Source organism: Babylonia areolata, chromosome 14, assembly GCF_041734735.1.
Source record: "Babylonia areolata isolate BAREFJ2019XMU chromosome 14, ASM4173473v1, whole genome shotgun sequence".
NCBI lineage: Eukaryota > Metazoa > Mollusca > Gastropoda > Neogastropoda > Buccinidae > Babylonia > Babylonia areolata.
The window spans coordinates 31,907,621-31,915,867 of NC_134889.1; the positions used below are offsets into that span (position 1 = coordinate 31,907,621).

General features: G+C 42.7%; 1 long non-coding RNA gene across 1 annotated transcript in view; it reads left to right on the plus strand.

Moving 5' to 3' along the window:
* The first annotated feature begins 3,995 nt into the window (after positions 1 to 3,995).
* The window catches only part of LOC143289991 (uncharacterized), an 18,281-nt gene continuing 14,029 nt past the window's right edge, over positions 3,996 to 8,247 (plus strand). The window contains exon 1 of the long non-coding RNA XR_013056305.1: positions 3,996 to 4,372. This is a non-coding gene — a long non-coding RNA (uncharacterized LOC143289991). The remainder of the gene's footprint in view (positions 4,373 to 8,247) is intronic.

Consider the following 8,247-nt stretch of genomic DNA (forward strand, 5'->3'; position numbering starts at 1 on the left):
TTTTTTCTTCTTTTTTTTCCTCTCTGGTCCTCAGCAGGTTCGAACCCGCGCCTCCAGGGTGGTCGCCACTTCAGGACTGAGTCACCTTTTCTGACAGACGTTTTTACCACTGAACCATCGTGCGCCTAGTCTGAGTAGGGAAATTTAATCCTCATGAAGTTTACTTTCATTCCTCCTCGACCAGATCCAGCTGGAACTCTTTTCTGCTGCTTCTGTCATTGCCTTAAGAGCCCGTGTCCTCTCTCTGACAGAAATCGACAGCTATTTCATGAAGCTGTAGGCAGATGCGCTCACAAACCCTCTTGCACCAATCTCTATGGCGAGGACTTTTGCTTGAAAGCCAGATCTTCTCAGGCTTCTGGCTAGACTAGAGTACTTCTCAGTGTTGTAGATGTGGGCTTCCTCCATTCTGCTTTCGTATGGCACAGTGAGCTCAATCAGAATCGATTGTTTCGTTGCCTTGGAGTGGAGAACTATTTCAGGTCTCATGCCTCTCTTTTTGATGATTTCCGGGTGTTTCTTCCCCTGTGGAAGGTCAGCTGTGCATTCCCAATCTTCGGCACAATCAAGCAACCCATGTTTCCATGCTTTGGTTGTTACAGCTGTTCCTGACCAGACTTTATTGCCTTCTGCAGAGAAGAACTCTACTGGAACTTCTGGTGGTGTGGGTGTTCCTTGGACAGTGCTCACCAAGTGTGCAATTTCTTTCAGCACTTGGTTGTGCTTCCATGTGTACCGTCCTTGGCTCAACGCCGCTTTGCATGAGCTGAGGACCTGTTCCACTGCTTGTTTGCCATGGCAGAGTGGGCACGCGGGGTCATCTGCTTTCCCCCATTTCACCAAATTTGTATTCGAGGGAAGGAGGTCGTACACAGATCTTATGATGAAGCTGATCCTCAGAGGGGCCATGTTCCACATGTAGCTCCAGCTGAGGCTCCTTTGGAGTGCATTTTCCCATGTTGTCCACTGCCCCTGCTGGACTGCCTTCTGGACTCTTCTATCATCGTCTTCTTTCTTGAACTCATGTATGATCATGTCTCTTTTTGCTTTCCCCCTTGCCTTGGACCAGCATTTCATCTTTGTCGATCCCAGGCCCTGTCTGTTGGTTTGGGTGTGTCCTATTATTTCCTTCATCTTTAGACTTTCTTTCGCTGCACTGACTGCCTCCCTGACTTTCCATTTTCTGCCAGTCTTCAGCTTGGGTTGGTTGGATCTCACGATACTGTCTCCTGACTCTTCGAGCATGCTGAGAAATCTTGCCTTCCCTACCTTGTATTCTTCGACAACGGATTTCAGAGGTAGCCTCAGCTTTGCTTTGAGACCAGGTGGGACACCAAGCCATTTGAGTGTGTACTTGATCTTTGCCTCAGTCGACTCGACTGAGCTACAGCTGATATCATATATCAGGAGAGGCCAAAGAAGCTTTGGTGTCAGCATAGATTGTAGGCACTACACTTTGTATTTGCCAGGAAGGCCACACTGGTCTACGATATGCAAGCCTCCTTCTGCTGTCTGCTTGTTTCCTTTCCTCTTTTTGTATCTCTCAGGGACTCGTCATACCATCTTCCAAGGCTCTTGACTGGTTCATCTGACGCCGATGGAATGGCTTGGTTGGCTACAGTGAATGTGACCGTTTTCAGCTACCTTTCCTTTACGCAGTGAGAGGCTCTGTGATTTTTTTGGTTTGAATTTCATCCTGGCTGAGGCAATATTTCACGGGTGTCATCATCTTTTGTTGAAAGGACTGTTGTGTCATCCATGAAAGCTTTCTAAGGAGGTATCTGGTATCCGTTACCGAGGTCGGCTCGATCCGTTCCCTTCACTGAGGCCTTAAAGATCACTTCCATTGCCAGCACGAACAGAATTGGAGAAACTGCACAGCCCATGGCTATGCCCACTCTCAGATTGATCCAATCTGTCACGTATTCCACGGTGGTGAACCACATTGAGAAGCCATGGAAGTACTTCTTCAGCATTTCCCTGGTGTTCGTTGGTACATGGTGCATCTCGAGAACCAGTTGGATCTTCTCATGAGGAACTGACCCGTACGCATTTGCCAGATACAGCCATACCACGTCAAGGTTCTTTTTCTCTGCCTTTGCTCTTTGGATTGCATCCCAAAACACTGTAGCATGTTCTACACAACCAGGAACTCCTGGGATGCCGCCTTTGTGGACTGACACATTCAGGTACTCATTTTCTGTGAAGTATTTTGTCAGTCTTGCAGCCATGACAAAGAAGAATATTTTTCCTTCGACATTCAGGAGCGATATTGGTCTGAACTAGCTGACAGTAGGCTTACTTGAATTCTGCTCTTTCGGGATGTACACGCTATCAGCTATCATCCACTGGTCGCTGATCTTCAGGTTCTTCCATGCTGATCTTATCACTCTGTGGAGCCACTCAAGGACTTAGGACATTTCTTGTACAGTATGTACGGTATTCTGTTTGGCCCTGGTGATGATTTGGCCCTGGCTTTCTTGACCACTTTCTGTACTTCCTTAAGGGTTGGTGGTTTATCGCTGAATTTCTTCTCTGGTTTCCTGGGATGAACCAAACCCTTGAGATCAAGTGGTTTCTTGCTTTGCGGATCGGAGTACGTTTTCCTGAGATGCTGTTCAAGTGTTTCTTTGTCCCCGGCGCTGTCAGTGTTCCTGATTTGGGCTGCTCGAACATACAGTTTCCTGGAGAACTCAAGGGGGCTCGGAAGAAGCAATCTTGCGTCTTCTTCTTTATGCTCCTTTTCCTCCATGCTGATTCTGCTTTACTGAGGGCACTGTGCTTTGCTTCCAGGCCTTTCCAAAGTTTAGGCACTCTGGGCCCTGCTTCTCAAATTCTGAAGCAGTCTTCATCCTTTTCTTGAGCTTTTTGAATTTCGGATGTTGTCCATTTCTCGTTGTCACCTGGATTTTTGAGATGTTCTTGTCTTTGGTTCTTTTACTCCATAGGTTTCCCGACAGGTTGCCGCGTACACGATATCCCTGCAGGTGGCTAACTTGTGTTCCAAGCCGGGCACTCTTTCCTATCAGCGCATCAACTTTTCGGACTATTTTATCTTCCCATTCCGTTTTTGCACTTGCAGGTGGCAAGTTTAGTTTCTGGCGTTTGGCTTCAAGATCTTGTACAAATGATTCGTCAGTATTAGGCTTAGTATTAGTACTAGTATTAGTACAGTATCATAGCGTCGATGGAATCAATGATTTGGATAAATGTACTTGTATACCTATGTGCATTTGATGGTCGTTTTGCTTTTTGGTCTTTGAAAAAATTCAGTGTTATTACATCACCATACTGTTTCTAAACTTGGTAAAAAGATTCTTTTTTTGTCAAAGTGTTTATAATATTATTCGCGGCTACTACTGCCGTGATGACAGCCGGGGGAGTAAAGAATATTGTTTGCTTACACTTGAATTTACCTAATCTTTGTTTCATTATTAGAATGATTTCCTCTGAGACTTTCTCCTCAATGTTGGAATAATGGAATATAAATTTGTCATGTGATTACCAGCGCTTGCTTGGGGAAAAAAATGTCGTATATGACCGGCTTGGAAAGACAGAAAGAGGCTAAAAGATACTATAATTGTGAAGACAATAGCTAAGAAATTATTAATAACTGGTAAATTGATGATGAGGATGATGCGTGACTGAACCTACGGAAGTTAGTGAAATTGAACAGGGCACCCATGCACCCACTCACACACATGTGACTGACGGGACTAAACGGACAAAACAATACGGCCGAGGCACCAGCCTGAACGTACATTTGCAAAGATAAAGTATTTTTGTTTGGATGAAAGAGTTTGTGGGTTGGCGTTGGGCCGAGACCTAGCAGCCTCAGTAACCATTGATGGCACCACCGTCGAGGGCAGCCAAGCTGTGGAGGAGGCGCTGAGGAGCAGCCTGTGTCCTGGACTGGATTGAAACGAAACGAAACTGAGAATGGGGTAATGAAGTAACTTCCTCTGAACTTAGAGTTATTCCCCTTAGGTTGTTTTCCTGAAGTTAGTTTGAACTTGCGAACATCAATTAAAAAAATAAAATAAAAAGTTTGTTTGAACTTGCGAACATCAATAAAAAGCTAAGTTGTCCTTAAGGGCTATTTGCCGATAGGTCGTTAAACTCAACTCTACAAAAAGCTAATGCCCGGATGCTGTTCTTCAGTCTGTGGCTTTCGTCTTGGGTTGTTCACAAATATTAATAATCATCGAAAAACTACGTCGTCAAATGTCAGATGTCAACAAGGGACGGAAAAAAGGGAGTGTACTTCATTTCGTCACATGGAATTTGGAGCTCGTCAGGGTGCACTGTCTCGTGTCAGCTGTCCATTTTGGGTGACAAACGATCATCCGACCATCAACTGGATGTAATACAGGTAAGCGGTGAAAATGCATGTACGACTTACCTGAAAATTTAACAATGTTCACTGACGCATCTGTGTCAATAATAAAATCAGCGCTTGTGTCAGACATCATGATTTCTGCTTTGGACAAATTATGAGGCACTGTGGGATTGGATTTCTCATCTAGTGTTCACCAGTGATCAGAGACATGGTGTTGTATCCTTGGGAAATGCGCTTTACTCCACCCAGGTATTCATGAGTGCATGCCTGACTTTGGTTGGGGAAGGTTAAAACAGTGGAATGAGAGGATTCCAGTGCCGAGCTCTTGACACAGTAGATATATAATTTGCTGCCCCAGTAGTTGAAAAAGCTATGGTACCTTTAATATAATTAATACTGCCCATCAACACTCCAGACACAAATTCTTCCCCACTATAGTTGACAGTAACTTCATCTTGTCATGCTGACCTTCTTCATGCTGTGAATGTAATAATCTGAAGTTGCCTGACCTGGATGCTTTCGCAAAGTGTGCACTTTTGTCACAGTTATGACATAACCAGTCCTTATCAAGGCACTTGTCAGGCGGATACCCACACCATCCATTGCATTAATGTTGTGGTGAAGATTGTTGACGTCATGAAAAATGTGAAGAAACATTTGAAGAATAGCTTCTGGAATGATGACTGGAATCAGAGCAACTGGAATCAGAATAACTTGAATAACAATGATTACCCCTGGACTTTCACATTGAGCAGGTAGAATCAGCACCATGAGTTTAGTGATAGTAGCAGGAGTAGCTGAGAAGCCTATTTCAGCAGCTTTCCATTCTGCAAGCTCGACTTCTTGCCTCATCTAATACTTGTTGAAGAGTCAGTTTGTCTTTGAATGATTTTTCGGTGTGATTCTTGAAGAGGTACATCCTTGGTTATCATTGTTATGCTAGAATTTCTTCCTCAGGATGATCAGAATCACAGTTACTGAGTCAGTAAATATTCAACATAACTGTGTGTGGTAGGCACTTGAATGTTCCATACAATATATTTTGCTTTGGTGTAAGATACCCTGCCAACGATGTGTTGAGTTTCTCATACTGGTTTGGGTTTCCTTCAACATCTCTGGAATTCATCCCATTTCTGGTATTAGTCATGAATCTCATAAATATCATCTCCTTATAATGGAGAAGTAAAGATTTTGTTTCTCTGGTCAGACATAATATGTTGGCCGCATTAAAAGTTCTCCATCTGGTGCCTGCAGTGGCCTCTTGCTCAAGGGTTATAAAAACATTTAAGCAGAGGTATGGACATAGTATTAAAAAACATTAAACTTATCTATATAGATGCTCTTGAAGAAACAAGTCTGTTGCACTAACACCATATCAGCTAAGAGCAACACAAACGATAACTGACAGGAACAGTTTATGGCCATCCTGTTTGCCAGATTCTGTATCCTTTTGATAGATACATTCATACCAAACAGTATACAGGGATTACAGCTCATGTATTTTATGGTCATCCTGGTTGCAATATTCTGTATATATTCTTTTCAAGGATATATATATATATATATATATATATATATATATATATATATTATAACAGAATACAGTCAATGAACACAGCTCATGTGTTTTATGGTCATCCCGGTTGCCAGGTTCTGTATCCTATTCAAAGATACATTCATAACAGAATACAGTCAATGAATACAACTGGTGTGTTTGATAGATCTATTCTTAAAACAATGAACAATACCTAGGTATTTTCATCCCCAGCAGTTTTGGAAAAAAATGCCTTTTGCAGTAGCAGCTGTAAGTGTAAATATGGCATGTAACATTCATGATGAAATCAAAACAGTTCTACAGCACACCCTTCCTGTCAGCTATGATGGAGTGGCAAGAATAAAATAAATAAATAAAAAAAAGAACAACTTCACAGAAATCTCCTCCTCCTCCTCTCTCTCTCTCTCTCTCTCTCTCTCTCTCTCTCTCTCTCTCTCTCTCCCTCACACGCACGCACGCACGCACACACATGCACGACACAGTCCACATAAGCACACACACCCTCCCCCCTCCCCCACACCGCCACCCCCAAAAAAAACAACAACAAAAACCCCATCTTTTCTGCAATGTGTTTAAGCTTTTACTAGTTTTAGTATTTGTGCACAGCCATACTCTGTTTGACATGCTGTTGGTGGCATGAAAGAAATGGTCTTGTAAATTCCTGTTGATTATGCATACTATATATTACTTTATTGGTCAGTATTATTACCCATTGGCTGATTTCTAGGAAATATAACAGTGCAAAGTTATGATCATGCTTTGCAGTGCCTGTTTATTAAAATTGTTCTTCTCAGTCAGAAACTTGTTTGGCATCAAGTTGCATATGTAGACATACTTCATTACTTGTTTACTTTCTTTGTTGTTTTTTTATGTTAAACTTACAGTGAGTATGTTTTCAGGAGAAAGATCCATACTTTTTGTGGATAGTGGGAAGGAAAAGAGGATTGGGGAGGGGGGGGGATTGTGGGGGCAGGGAGGTTGGGGGTGGGGGGAATGATCTCTCTTTGTGATTGAATGGACGTTACATCAAACAGCTGAGCAAGAACAACAGCTGTGACCATGACAGTGAATGCCATCCCTGATAGGTCATGATTGAACAGGAAGAGAATGCTCATCGACAGAAAGGAGAGAAATCCTAATAGTAGCATTGATAATAATAATAATAATAATAACTATCATATAATAATGATGATAATGATATTGATAATAATAATAATAATAATAACCAGCAGGACTGCTCTTTGTGCTGAAAGACAGGGCGTGAAGTACCCAGGGCTTCTGACTCAAGTTTAGCAGAGCGGCGGCCTAGAGGTTAACACATCCACCGAGGAAGCGAGAGACTGAGCATAGGGGGATCAAACCCCACACTCACCAAAACGTTCACCCCCCCCCCCCCCCCCCCCCCCCCCCCAGTCTATCAGATCAGATGATAAACCGGGATGTCACGTGTAGCATGAACTTAGTCCACATAAAAGAACCCACGGCAACAAGAGAGTTGTTCCTGGCAAAATTCTTTCGAAAAATCCAGTTTGTTAGTTAGACAAATTACACGCAAGTTTGCAGACAACAAGAAAAAGGGTCTGGGGGTGGGTGCACTATGATGATGACGTGCTCTCAAAGGGAAAGCAGCCTGAATTTCACACAGAAAAATATTTAAATTTTGACGAAGAGAGTAATTAATGCAATTTATTGAGGGTTCCTGAGCAGAGATGGACAGGTCACATTGACAAGAATGACTGTGGAAGAAAAAGAACGGTTCATGATTTTTAATAACCAGATTGAAAGTGATAGTCTTGGATATATTCCAGAAGAATTTAATTACAAACGCATACCTGCACACGCGCACACACACACACACACACATGCACACACGCGCGCACACACACACACACACACGCACGCACACACTACACTCACACACACACTACATACATACACACATACTACACACACTACATACATACACACATACTACACACACCACACACACTACATGCATACACACACACATTACACACACACACACACTACACACACACACATACACACACACCTCATACACACACACCACATACACGCGCGCGTGCACACACACACACACACACTACACACACACATACTACACACACACACACACACACACACACACACACACACACACACACACACACACACACACACTCACACACACACACAGAGATATTTATAGATATATATATATGGAATGTGACATCTGAAATCAAAATTGCACACTGTTATTATATGTCTTATGTCTATTTTTAGCAATCTATTTTATGCATATTTGATCATCTTCTGTGATTTTGTATTGTCAATGTGTGCCTGTGATGCTGTG